Raw genomic sequence first — 13,601 nt, 5'->3', positions numbered from 1 at the left:
ATTTTTCTTTGTTATTTTAGTATCCTCATTTTTGGAATTCTTACAAATTAAGGGTCTACATTTTTAGTTGATCATCAATGTTCAGAAGAAAAAAAATATGCACATGGCCCATTAATCTTTTAAGCCGACTTGTTGAATAGATAAGCCACTTGCATTTGATGTGGACTATGTCATCTTTCACCAATCTCTATTTTTTTTTTTTTTACTCAAATCGAAATATTATATATTTAAAATATAGAAATCTTTTTTTTTTAACTATTTTTATTTGATAAATTTAAAATAATTAATTAAGCTCTTGAACAGAATGTTACTCTTGTTTTTGACTGGATTGAAGATGGAAGTAAACCTCAGGCAGTTAGACGAGTGGTGCCTTGGATACTTTGGTTGATATGGAAGAACATAAATTCTATCATGTATGCTGAGACACAGGAATCTGTAGAAAGACTTCTGACGGAGATCAGGAGATGTTTGACGAAGCAGAGCAATGGTTCATGTTAATTAATGTCCAAAATCAAAATGAAGAAGGAGTTCATAGGACAAGCAACTCGGAGAAATGGTGTTCACCAGGTAGCAGAATTTTAAAGGGTAATGTTCATGCCAACTGGAGAAATGCAAGGCTTCATAGTGGTGTGGCATGGATAGCTCGAGATCAGTCGGGCAATGTATCACATCATGCTCGAGATGCGCAGACGTACTCACCTAACAGAATGGTTGCAGAGCTAAGATGCATAATCTGGACATTGAGAAGCTTGCGGGACTTACAGGTACCCATAGCAGTCATAGCATCAGATTATCGTGAAGTAATAGAAGCAATCAACGCCCAGCTGCAATGTCCACGGTCGAGTCTTATTGAACCAAATCAACCAGCTGAAAAGTATGTTTATGAGTGTCTCTTTTGAAGAGGAGAAGGTATCAGCGAATGGGATAGCTCGGGATATTGCAAAGAGCGTACTGAAAGATGGAAGATTCCAATCATTTCTAGCGTTGGGAGGTCCAGCATGGCTTATAAGATCGTACGAGAGACAGCTAGGAGCGAGTTTTGATTCTTATTTCAGAATGATGTCGCAGTGCTTTACTAATACAATATGGAGAGATTTGAACAAAAACTAAAATTCTCACAAATCATCAACACAATATATAATTAAACTCCTATCTCTGAACTTTATATTTTCTAAAATAAAAATAATCTAATTAATTTTTAATTAACCAACAAAAGGTAGTGAATCCATTTAATCATTTAGTTAGGTCTTTTAGAATTTTGTTTTTAATGTGCTTAATATTTGTGGGGTTAAAAAAATATTTTATGGGATCAGTACATTATTTATCTGAAGGAATACATATATTTTTCAAAATGAGGTTGGGTCAGCTGACCCCCTACTCCCTTCTTACATCCGGCACTGTATATGGTTATAGTTATTTGTGTTTCTTGACTTTGTATATATGTGGGAATGTTCAAAAATTGCTAGGCAGTAACTAAGCAATTTATAGAGGACTAACGGCTACACGAATTATTCCAGAACTAGTCAAGACCTAGGTGATAACGAATCACTGATTTAATTTCTACTTATTTTTACATTTTTATTAGGTATTTTAGTTTTTGCCTTTAATTATAAAATTATTTTGATGAATTATCAAAATTATATATACAAAAACAAAAAAATTAGACAAAATTGTGGATTTGTACTAACAATAATGCTTAATTTAAAAGATTTAGTTAGACAAATTTAAATCAATTTAATTTGATTTAAAACAGTAAAAACTGATTTAGAATAATTTAAACTGATTAGAATCGTGTAAATCAGATTTGAAGAAAATCGTTTTGGCTAAGACTGATTTGCCGCCTAGACCGATTTTTAGAACCATATTATGTGGTATTGTCGGGTTTAAGACAACATTTTTATCATTCATTCTTGAGTGTACCTAAACTATGAAAAATTGAAAAAGTGCACAAACAATGATAAAGAATTTTTTTAAATTAAATTTTCTATTATGTGTTTAACTAATATTTTATTTCATTCTTGTAGACTATTAGTTATGGATATATGTATGAATGTTTTAAAATAAAAAATATAAGATATGATAGTCATATTTTTATAATATTAGATATTTTTACATCATAATATACAATATTTATATATTGAACATATCATTGCAATTTGGATAAAACTCACATTTATATTCCATCTTTACTTAAAATTTATTAGTACATAAGGGGAAGAACATATTGATGAAAATTTAATACTATCATCAATAGTAAATATGTATCTGGCAAAGTTTAATTTTTCGTGTATATAGACCTTAATTTCTCATTTTAATAAGCATATATATATTCTATTAAAATAGAGTGACTATTTCTTATCTACTATTAATAAGTCATATTATGACCATTTAATTAAATAATATGACATATTTGATTATTTATATTAATTACTTAAATATATAATATTTCTATAAGATATTAATAATCAAGACGGATATTAATAGAAAAAAATACTTTGAACTATAAATTTGATTTTTATTTTTAGTTATAATAAAACAAATGAGAAAAAATCTAACAAAATCTTATCAAGAATTTTAAATATTTTTATTAAATAATGCATTAATTATTTTCTAATTAGAAATATAATATTAATATAAATTATTGTTAATTACAAAAATTATTAAAAAACAAAAATAATTCTAAGATATTTAAAAAATATATATAATTATAGTCTATATTATATTAAAATAAAAATATTATATGAATTAGATACGAAAAAGTATATTAAATTGATAAATTAACCTATTTTATTCTTTTTAAATTCTTTCATCTGAACAAATTATCTTTCACCATTAAAACAAGTTAAAATTTGTAAACTATGTAATATTTTTATACAAAAAGAAAATTATTAACATATGTTACATTATATATCTACAGCTATATATCTTCAAAAACATATTTTAAAGAATATTCTCTATTTGATTATTTCAGATTATGAATTTATTCTACCAAACTCGAAAGCTTAATAACAATTAATAAAAAGTAAAATATATAAAACAAATCACTATATATTAATATTTTAATAAGAGATCTAAATAATAAGATTAAAGAGTTACACAATAAATAACACTAAAATGTAAAACTAAAATTCTACATTTATAAAATGAAAAAAATACATGCATATCTGTCCGGGTTAATTACTCTAGTTCATAACTTAAACACTCTGAGCTTCATTTTTTACATCAATTCTAACATTTTCATGTTATATTATAAGAATGCATGTCATGAGTAACAAATATATCTCACAATACAAAATGAAAAATTTAAAAAATTTAACCACTGATGAATAGTTTTTCAATTGACAAATGGAAAATAGTTGAATGTTGACCTAATAAAATTATCTACCTTCAAGAGTAAACTATATGTGGTGGATATTCTTATTTTAAACTAGAATTATCTCTTAATATGGTAATGAAATATATTAATCAGAAATATTTTATATTTACAGTATATCTATTTATTTCCCCATTTTACTTTATTTTCTCCTTCAGTGAAAATATAGAATTAAAATTTTGTTAAGAAAATTAATTTAGTCAACTTTATCATCAGTATATATAGCGCGCACACACACAAACCTTTTATCTTATCCTTCGCTTCTAGGGTTTTCTTATGTTGCACGATGAAGCCGCCTCCAAAAAGTTTGCTTCGGGTATGTCAATATTTCTTTTCTCTTTTGAAACTAAATATCCCTAGTTTAGCTTATCAGATCTTTACGAAATTTCAGTTTCGATATCATACCTGATATATAATAACAATTAATTGAAGTGTTGAACATTTTTTCATCATGAAATTTTGTTAAGAAATCAAATATGTGGGTGTCTGTTTATTTGATGTATATATATATATCGTTAGATTAGTTTGGTTGCTGATGTATTGTCTTTTATTTATGTGTTGTGAACTAGTGGTTTAATAATGATTGATTTCAAGATTAGGGTTGCACAGATGAAAAAATCAAATCTGAAATTCGAATCTGAACCCATTCCAAAAGAATCCAAATCCAATTGTTTAATGGAGCATAGCACTAAAGACTCCACCTAAGGGATAATATCCTATTCGAACAAAAATTTGAGCGGGTATCCGAACTACCTTAGATTGCTTAAATTCATTGACCTATTTTTATCTAAATTTAAGTAATTTAGAGTTTTCAAGTGCTTTAAGGGATTTTAGATATTTTGTATTGAACTTCTTGTTGATTCATATACTTTTGAATAGTTTAGATAGTTTTATGGGAGTTTTCATATAATTTATATACTTTTGAATATTTTGCTATGGACATTTAGGTAATTTCAGCTATCATGTAAAATCCTATCTGAATCACACCAAAAAAAAACCTACCCAATACAAAAATAAAAAATAGTTGAGTGAAATTTATGTCAAAAATCCAAAAGTCTGATTCAAATGATACTCCAACTTTCACCCCTAAACCCTTATTCAATATATGTAGGCATCCTTAAGCATTAAATCACTGTAAATCTAACTTTTAGATGCTTTATAACAAATAGTTGAAGTGTTCCAAATATTTTTACATATATATAAACCATTTTATATTTGGTCACTTTCGTAGCAATCTTTTTTTCACATAAAAAAATAGATATTTGAGGTTTATTAATCATAGATAATGTTGGTCTAGTAGTAAAGGAGTTCCAGTTGGAGCTTCCGAGTTCGATGCTCCTTGGTCATCCAAGATATAGGGTGTGATTGGTAGTGGCTGTGAGTGCTCTCTACAGCCTCATTTCTTTCTAGAGCACTAAATCTACACCAATCTTGATTTCTATTTTTTTTTTAAGTTCACAGCCTTTTTATAAAATCCACAGCACTTCTTTGAAATTATGTCTTTACAATTTCTCTGCAGAAACAAAAACCTACAGTCCATATTTAAAGACTTTTAAAAATTAAAAATCTAAAACCAAAGCAATAGAAACCACAGCAATATTTCTACGGTAAAAAAATGAAATCATTACCAATCAACCCCATAAATGCTGCGGTCAATATTTTATCTTGATCTCTGCGTGAAACAACACTTTCGAAGACAAGAAAATCAGCAATATGTGCTCATAAAGTAAACATTTTTCTTTTAATGTTTACTTGTTTATTATTTCAACTGTGGTATAAATGATCTGCTAGTTCTAGTCTGGGTTCTAGTTGACAAAGAGGTGAATTTTTTTTTTAAAAAATCATGAATTTAAAGTGATTGTATAATTTTTTCTTACATAATTTTGATTTTTTTTTCAGATTAAAAGAGCGTCAACAATAGATGCTGATACAGTAAGTATTTTTTCTAAATGTTTGATGATTTATTATTTCTTTCTTTTTAATAAAATTTCAAATTTATTGATCTATAAATAAAAATGATATTTACAAAAGATTCAAGGCTATATAAAGAATAAACTTAAGAATGAATTAATGAGATTAAGTTTTAATGATTTTTTAACCATTTTTATGAATTTAAAGTGATTTTGTTACTGTCACTCGTTCCACAAACGGATTGCTACAACAATGTTGTTTCGAAGTCAATAACACAAGTGATTTTGTTCTCTTCTCCAGTGAATAATGTCGTTCTTTCCCCATTCCATAGTCGAAGAAAGTTTTAATGCTATTAATAATCCATTCTACTCTTTTAGCCAAATAAATAAATAAATAATCTATTCTCTCTCGAATCTTTCTCCTTAATTGCGAAATGCATCATAGTTATATATTGTGGTCTTCCATTTTCATGGGAAGTTCATGTACACAAATGATTAATCACTGTGACTGTTACTATTATGATTGCTTGTAATCCATTCCTTGACATTATAGTCATATTCGTTTGATAGTCGCTAACGACAACAACTAACAGTAGCGGTTAAATGTTGTTTGTTAATAATATAGGTCTCTTCCTTATTGATAACCATTCGTTTCTACTTCTCGTAATTGACTACCCTAGAAATGTTTAAACTATATTGATTCATTTTTGATTGTACTCTTCATTTTTGCTTTTTTTTTTGTTGCCATGTTTTCCTTTTGATTTTTTTGATTTTTTGATTTTTTGATTTTTTTTTTTGAACTACTCTTTTGATTTTTTCTTTGTTTAGATTTTTTGTCTTGTATATCTTCGTAAGTTCTATCAAAAATTCAAAAATTAATAGAGAACTTAACATTTTCGCACAAAGAAAAATAGTTTGATAGTAAAAAGCATTTTCTTGTCTTAGTGAACAAAAAATATTTACGAGTTATATAAAAAAAAAAAGAAGTTATTTACGATTTGACCAAAAAAAAAAGTTATTTAGAAAGTGGGTTTTCTTGAAACAAAAGGCTGAGCTGAGGTTGCATCAAAATAATTTGTTGACATATGTTGTTGCAGGCTAAACACTTAATACCAGCTGTGAATGGTTTGCATTGGCGAGATTCTCTGGAGATTCATAAGCTTCTTCAAGACAAGAAAGACTTCTGCATTTATTATAACAATGTAGAGAAGGTGCAATACGCTTTTCTGTGTTTCTTCTCCACTTTTTGTTGATACATTACTGATTTCGAGGTCTGTCTTTCAGATTAGTGTTGAGAAATTGGCAGTAGCGTTGCCTGTGCACCTCCTAGCAGTGATCAAGGCTCCTATAGAGATGACAAGTTTGAGTACTTGCTGTCTGGGATCAGACTGTTGCATACCTTGTGCGAGTTAACATCTCGTCACTCTAAACTCGACCAGGTTCGGTCTTTATATTCTTAAACCATTTCTTATATATTTTGTTATTTTTTTCTTTCTTTCTAAACAAAGTAGAAGAATTCTATAATAGAAATGTGATTTGAACTAATATGTTTCTCTAGATATAGAGTAAAAATAGCGGAATGATATTTCTTTCTATATAAATAGAGTAAGAAGTAGCAATTTCTTTTTTAGAAGAAGAAATAAAAGTGTGATATAGAAGTTTTGTCTTTAAAAAGAGTTGAATTTTATGTGTAAACTGTAATGGAATAGTAATAGAGAAATGCATGTTATGTTTTTGCATATTGTTGTAGGTCTTGCTAGATGATTGTGTATTATCAGCTATGATGGTTGATCTGGTGATCAATGCGATGGTAGCTCTCGGCGGTAATAGAAAGGTTCACCTCTCTCTGTCTCTTGCTGTTTCTCTTTGTCTCTCATATTGTGATTCGTCTCTGCTTCTTTTTATTTTCCAGGAAAGCTGGAAGTCAGATAACGAATCATTGGTAGAAGCTACAATGGTGGCTTCTACTCTTCACCTGTTGCACGGGTTTATCTCTCCTGAGTTCGTAGATATTGTTCAAGTCTTGCTTGCGCACTCTAAGGTGTGATGATCTTTACCATATGATGTGTGCTTGAAATCCCAATATGTGGAAAGAATATATCGTCGAAAATTAATATGATCATGCTTATGCTTTGAGATATTGTGTTCTTCTACGTTGATGTGATTCTTATGTTTCTCATCCTGGTTGATTTGTTTATAGAAACTGCTTTTGGAGCGGTTCACAATGTTGTGAGATCCTTAGAAGCGAAATTACTGTATCGGGGAAGTGACCACCCGAAAAAGTTAGGTGCAAGTCCTCTAAAGTCCGCTAAGTTTCACTGCCAACAAGCTGAAGCTGCTTTGCAGTTCCTTCATTCTCTATGCCAAGAAAAATTGTTTAGCGAGCGTGTCGCTAAAAACAAGGTTTTCTGTGATGCTTGGTTATTAAACCATGACATGCAACAATTTTATATTAACTAATCTCTTGTACATTTATTTTATGTTTATAATATTACGGAGAATGGTTGTCAGAGAGATAGGTTTTTCTGGTATTCTACTCTCAGGAGCTATGTGGAAAAGGTGGTCTTCTTATGCTAGCTAAATCCATACTATCACTCCCTGTTTCACCTGGATTTGTTAAAGAAGCCACAACAGTAGCTTCCATGTATAGAATAAAAGCAAAAGTCCTTTCACTTGTAAGTCTATTATAACTTAGGACAGTGTTTCTCTGTCTACTCTCTTCAACTCATACCAAAACTTTATGTTCCTGCAGTTGCACCATATCTTTGAGGCGGATAGTGTCTCATTCCTTGACGAGCTTGAACGTGCAGGAAACTTGCATTTAGCCCAACCTATTGCCTCAGAGGTTAGTGTCTTAAAAATGAGTTCTTCTATAAAATTGAAAACTCCACACAGATTGACAATCTCTAATTGGGTTTCAAATACTGTGTAACATCTAGTTAGTAATAGATCAAGCCTCACTGCTAAAGGCTCATGTTGGTTTAGTGATAACCTACCGTTTCCTCAATGGCATATGTTGTTAAATTAAGTTGTTAGTACTTTTCTGTTCCTCAATTCTCTCTATGAAAGTAATATATGTGCAGTAAGTGTAGACATATTTAGTGTTGATTTATCCATAATGTAGGTCCTTAGCTTGCTGAAGCTTGGCCTTTCTGAATCTCCCAATGATATTGCTTCTCATGACTATCCAATGGGTTTTGTGCTACTTAATGCTATGCGCTTGGCTGAGGTGTTCTCTGATGACTCGAATTTTCAACGTTTTTTCACCGATCATTTTGTAAGTATTGAGTACTTCCCTGCTTTTGCAATAGTCTTTGATTTGATGTGTGATGGATGTTTGATCTCAACTACAGAGTACGATTCTCAGCGCATTATTTTGTCTCTCTCATGAAGAGTTCGTGTCAATGTTGTGCTCTTCTGCTCTTTCTTCAAGGGAGGATGATGCAACACTGGACTACGATCTGTTTAAATCAGCTGGATGGGTTTTAAGTGTATTTTCATCTTCTAGTCTTTTGGACGTACCTCAATTCAAGCTTAATTTCCAAAATAACCTCACCATGTCTTCATACGCGCATCAAAGAACATCCTTAGTTATTAAAATTATAGCAAATCTGCACTGCTTCGCTCCGGAAGTCTGCATAGGTAATTTTTGATTTTCCTGGATCATATTGTGTTTGCATACTTACTAAATGAATTTGCTGATGAAACCCGCAGAAGAGGATAGGAACCGTTTCATTAAGGACTTTGTCAGTGGATTGCGAAAGGATCCTGTAAGCATGACGATTCAGTTACCAAACTCTTCATATACTCCGGTGGCACAAAGAGCCACTAGTGTTTGTAGAAACATATGTGTGTACCTTTATCCCAACACATCTATTGTTTCTTTCTTATTACAATGTATTTTTGGTGATTTCATTCTGATGGGTGTTTTTCTATTTGTAGGTTCTCTGTTGCGTCATGCAGACTTCTTGATCACTAATGGCCTCGATGTCAAAGATTTAATGATGTTTAGGTGATAGAACCTTTCAATCATTTTACAATATACCTAGGACAATAGTAAATAACATTTTTGTATCTCCGTTGATATTAATAGAAATTTTACTGTCATCTGCAGGGTGTTCTGTAAACAGTTGCAACCTCTAATCCGTTCGGAGTTTGAGGGAAGTCAAGCTACGGTGAAGGTGAAAAGCTTGTTACTCTCTTGTACATGGTCGTCACAATTGCATGTTTAGTTTAACTTTTGTTGATCATGTGTTATTATGTTTGAGAAAGTTGTGTCTTTATCTAACTTTACCTATGTTCTGGTAAGCAGCAGAGAAAAGAGCCGCTGAATCTTAACATTGAAAGAGCTTCAGAGGAACCTAATGTACGAGTGGAAGGTGCGGCCACAAAGTATAACGTGAACGAGAATATGGAAATAGTTCCACGGTTGAAGGAGAGCGACGCAGATGCGTGCAATCTTGAAACCAGTAGTTTGGATACAAGATCTAATAGAGGGAAGAGTTTAGTTGAAGATGGAGATGGATATGTAGAGCTGGCTCATGAGCTGTTTAAAGGGAGTGGATCTGGAGAGGTGAAAGAGGATGAGAAACAGGGGAAGAAAAGGAAGCGTAGTATTATGTGTGATGATCAAGTGGAGATGATGGAGAAGGCCATTGTTGATGAACCTGATATGCGGCGAAGTGCAGCTTGGATAAAGAAATGGGCTGAGAAGTTAAATCAAAATGTGAGTGCAAGAATGATAAATCTTACTAGTTTGCAACCGGTTCTGAACTTGTTGATTATGCGGTTTTGCAGGGTCCCAGGGTTACAGCTATGCAGCTGAAGAACTGGTACTTGCTTCTCTTTCTCAGCTACATATAGAATCACTATTTCTTGATTTTACATTGCTAGTTTTCTTTTGTCTCAGGCTGAGTAACAGAAGAGCCAAACTAGCTAGAGCAATGTCAGGGAAAACAAGCAAGGGCAAGAAGTAAATTCTGAGGTTTGGAGTTATGAGAGTGGCTTGGGATATGAAGAAGCTTCTGTATATCAGACCCAGTTGCATTGACTTTGATTTTACTTTCTTTAAACTGTGTAGAGATTCTCTTTTGGTTTAACTTTGAAAGATTCTATGCTTGATGAGCTATGTCTCTTTCTGTCACTCTCTGGTTATTTACCAGATAAAGGTTAATACTTTTGAGAGTTGATACTGGCCTGGGCATTTAGCTATTGGTTCGGTTTGGGTATTTCGGGTATCGGCTAGGGGTCTAGAGGATCCATTTACTACATGACATATTTTTAGTTCAGATTCAATTCGGATAGTAAAATTAGGAACCAAAAGATACCCAGAAAAAGGGTTTTCATTTGGTTCCGGTTCCGATTCGGTTATTTTGGGTAAATCAGGCAAAATATCTGATATTTTGGATAAAGAATCGAATAATTAGGGTGATTCAGATAAAAATCTCAGATATTTCAGATTACTTTGGATATTTCGGATAAAACTATCTGGATACTTTCACATAGTTCAGATACTTTATAATAATTTATTTTCTTTAAATATTTTTGGATATTCTTAATATATTTTTAAATTATAAATATATATTTAGCTATGTTATATTTACATATAATTAATATTTTTATATATTCGGGTATCCATTCGATTCGGTTATTTCGGATATAGAAATATAAGAACTATTTGGGTATTTGAAGGTATGACCAATAAAGTTTTCCTTTTCAATGAAAAAGTGCTTTTGTTGTTGTGGAATAAGCCTTCTTAATTTAAACCGATTCCGGTTTCAGATATTTTGGTTCGGTTTTGATTCAGTTCTTTGATTTGATTCCGTTTCGTTTATTAAGCTCTTACTTGATACTAAATAATGAAGATAATAAAAGTCAGAAAATTGACATTTTTTACGGGACATTAACATTAGAGATCTCTTAGCATTAACTCTTTTGAAAAGTATAATTTTTCCGTGAGGTACCAGTAACTCTATTGAAAAATTTATATGAATGAATAAAGATAGTGTATGGTTATCTAAAAACAGGCGGTATCTAACGTTTTGTAAAAGACTACCGAATCCCTTTTTTATTATTTGAGGAGCATTGATAAAAAATAACCTTGACTTCATGTGTTTATTACATGTGTGTCATTTTTTAGGTGTCATCACTACATGCATTCTCACTTCATTTTTTTAAAAGCTCTTTCTCAACTAGAATAATTACAAAAAAATGCCACTGGTCATTACATTATACTATAAGATTTTCGATCAACATTACACTCGGATTTAAAAAAACGGGGATTTAACTAAGGCAACATATTATTACCATTCAAAGAGAGACTTTATTGTTTGTTCGAAAACTTGGAAGTGGTTCATTAAAATAAGACAATAAAATATACGTGTGTTTTAAGTCATTTACGCTTGAGTAAATAATTGATTCTTTAAACTTCGTACAACTAAGTTATTTACGGTTTGAATTGGTTATTTTAGCTTGATATGCCGATTTGTAATAAAATATCATAACATGTATTGCTGTTCATATCTAATCTTGCAACAAGTAAACCATGTTTATCATAATGCTTTGAAAAACTAATATGAGCTTCAAATCGTTTTATGATCTTTTAGATTCAAGTCATCGAAAATCTCTTTTTTATTCCCAAAACTTAATGCTTCAAATTTAAAAGGAAACATAATTGAATTAATCACGAGATCGAATATATTATAGAAAAGAAAAATGAGAATGTTAACGTATTCAAGGAAACAAAATTCGAAGAATTGAAATACTTACCATAATCGATCGGAGAATATTTGTGAAATAAAGTTTGCGTGACCAGAACTTGTATAGTATCACATGGTTTGATCCCCTTTTTTTTTACAGTAATGTCGTCAATAAGTGTGTCGCTTATGGTGCACTTGCTCATGTTTTCAATGATTTATGGAATTCTATAGATGCAGACATAGTATTATGTGTTTTACAGTGTTGGCAAATTAATTGGGGACAAGGTAATCTATTGTATTTATTGTATATAATAAATCTTTTGGAGCTGATATTATATTTATATCTTGCTAATATTTTTCATCTTTCATAATAAGGCCGACTTAAGAAGGTTACTAACATTGATGGATTTTCCAAAATTGTCTTCGACCCCACTGGTGTTCTAGAAATTGATGATTTACGATTGATGTAATACATGCATTCACATATTTTGTTAAATAATGTTTTTAATTTTTGAAGATGATCTCTTTGCTATTGCTCATAATAGGATTCCAAACGAAGACTTCTGAAGACATTATTGACAGCAGTTATTTTGTCTCTATTTTTCATTTTCTTTTGTTTTCTGATACATTGTTCCTTTTATATTTTATTAGACTATTGCTTATGTTTCATTTAATCTTATATTTATAATTTACCTTTATGCAAACAAATATACAATTTAATTTTAAAGTCCATCGCATATAAATTTATATTGACATACTAAAATTTTTAGCTATAACCCGTACTTTCTTACATATATTTTTCTTACTATTACTTTAACTTTTATTATGTCTACATATTAAAAGTTATAATACTTTTAAATCTACTCGCTCCGCGCAGGGCGCGGGTTATCACCTAGTAAGCAGATTATTCAGGGAACTAGCGAAACCTAAGCGTTAACAAATTATTAATTTATTTTTATATTTATATTAAATGTTTTATATTTTATTTAATTATAAAATTATTTTGATGAATTGTAAAAATTAGATATACTATAAATAACTTTTAAAAAATTGTGTATTTTCAATAATATTATTACTTGATTTATCTGATTTAAACCAATTTATACTAGGTGTTTTCCTGCACCATGTGCAGTAAAGGAGTTTTTTAAATCTAACTTATATTTAAAAATAAATTTTATTAAATATTATAGATTTTACTATTTTTTACTAATATTTAATATAAATTTGATATATATTAAATCAATTTGTATAAAACAAATAAAAATGTTATAAAATTGTATAATTATCAAAAATTTAGCCTAAACAATATTTATAAAATTTGTAGATATATAAGAAACTAATGATATTACGATTAGATATTTAAATTTTAAAAAAATTGTAGAAAATTTTGAAAGCTTTAGTAATACAAATTGCATAATTATACAAAAATAATAATATTTCGAAATTTGAAATATTATATAATAATATATTAATTTATAGATGATGTATGAGCTATTACCATATTTAAAAAAAAATTTACCAAAAAAGAAATATCAATATTAAATATATTATATGAATTAATACCATATTCTAATAAGTTTGCCAAAAATATAAATCAACATTAAATGAAATTATCCATGT

The 13,601-nt window shown here is 29.9% G+C and overlaps 1 pseudogene; it reads left to right on the top strand.

Annotated features, from left to right (window-relative positions):
- Nucleotides 1-464: 464 nt before the first annotated feature.
- LOC106377708 lies at nt 465-13,018 on the top strand (annotated as a pseudogene).
- Nucleotides 13,019-13,601: the final 583 nt, after the last annotated feature.

Source organism: Brassica napus, chromosome C2 (genome assembly GCF_020379485.1).
Source record: "Brassica napus cultivar Da-Ae chromosome C2, Da-Ae, whole genome shotgun sequence".
NCBI classification, from domain to species: Eukaryota; Viridiplantae; Streptophyta; class Magnoliopsida; order Brassicales; family Brassicaceae; genus Brassica; species Brassica napus.
Note: the sequence above shows the minus strand (reverse complement) of the source record. Positions and strands in the feature narration are given on the sequence as shown.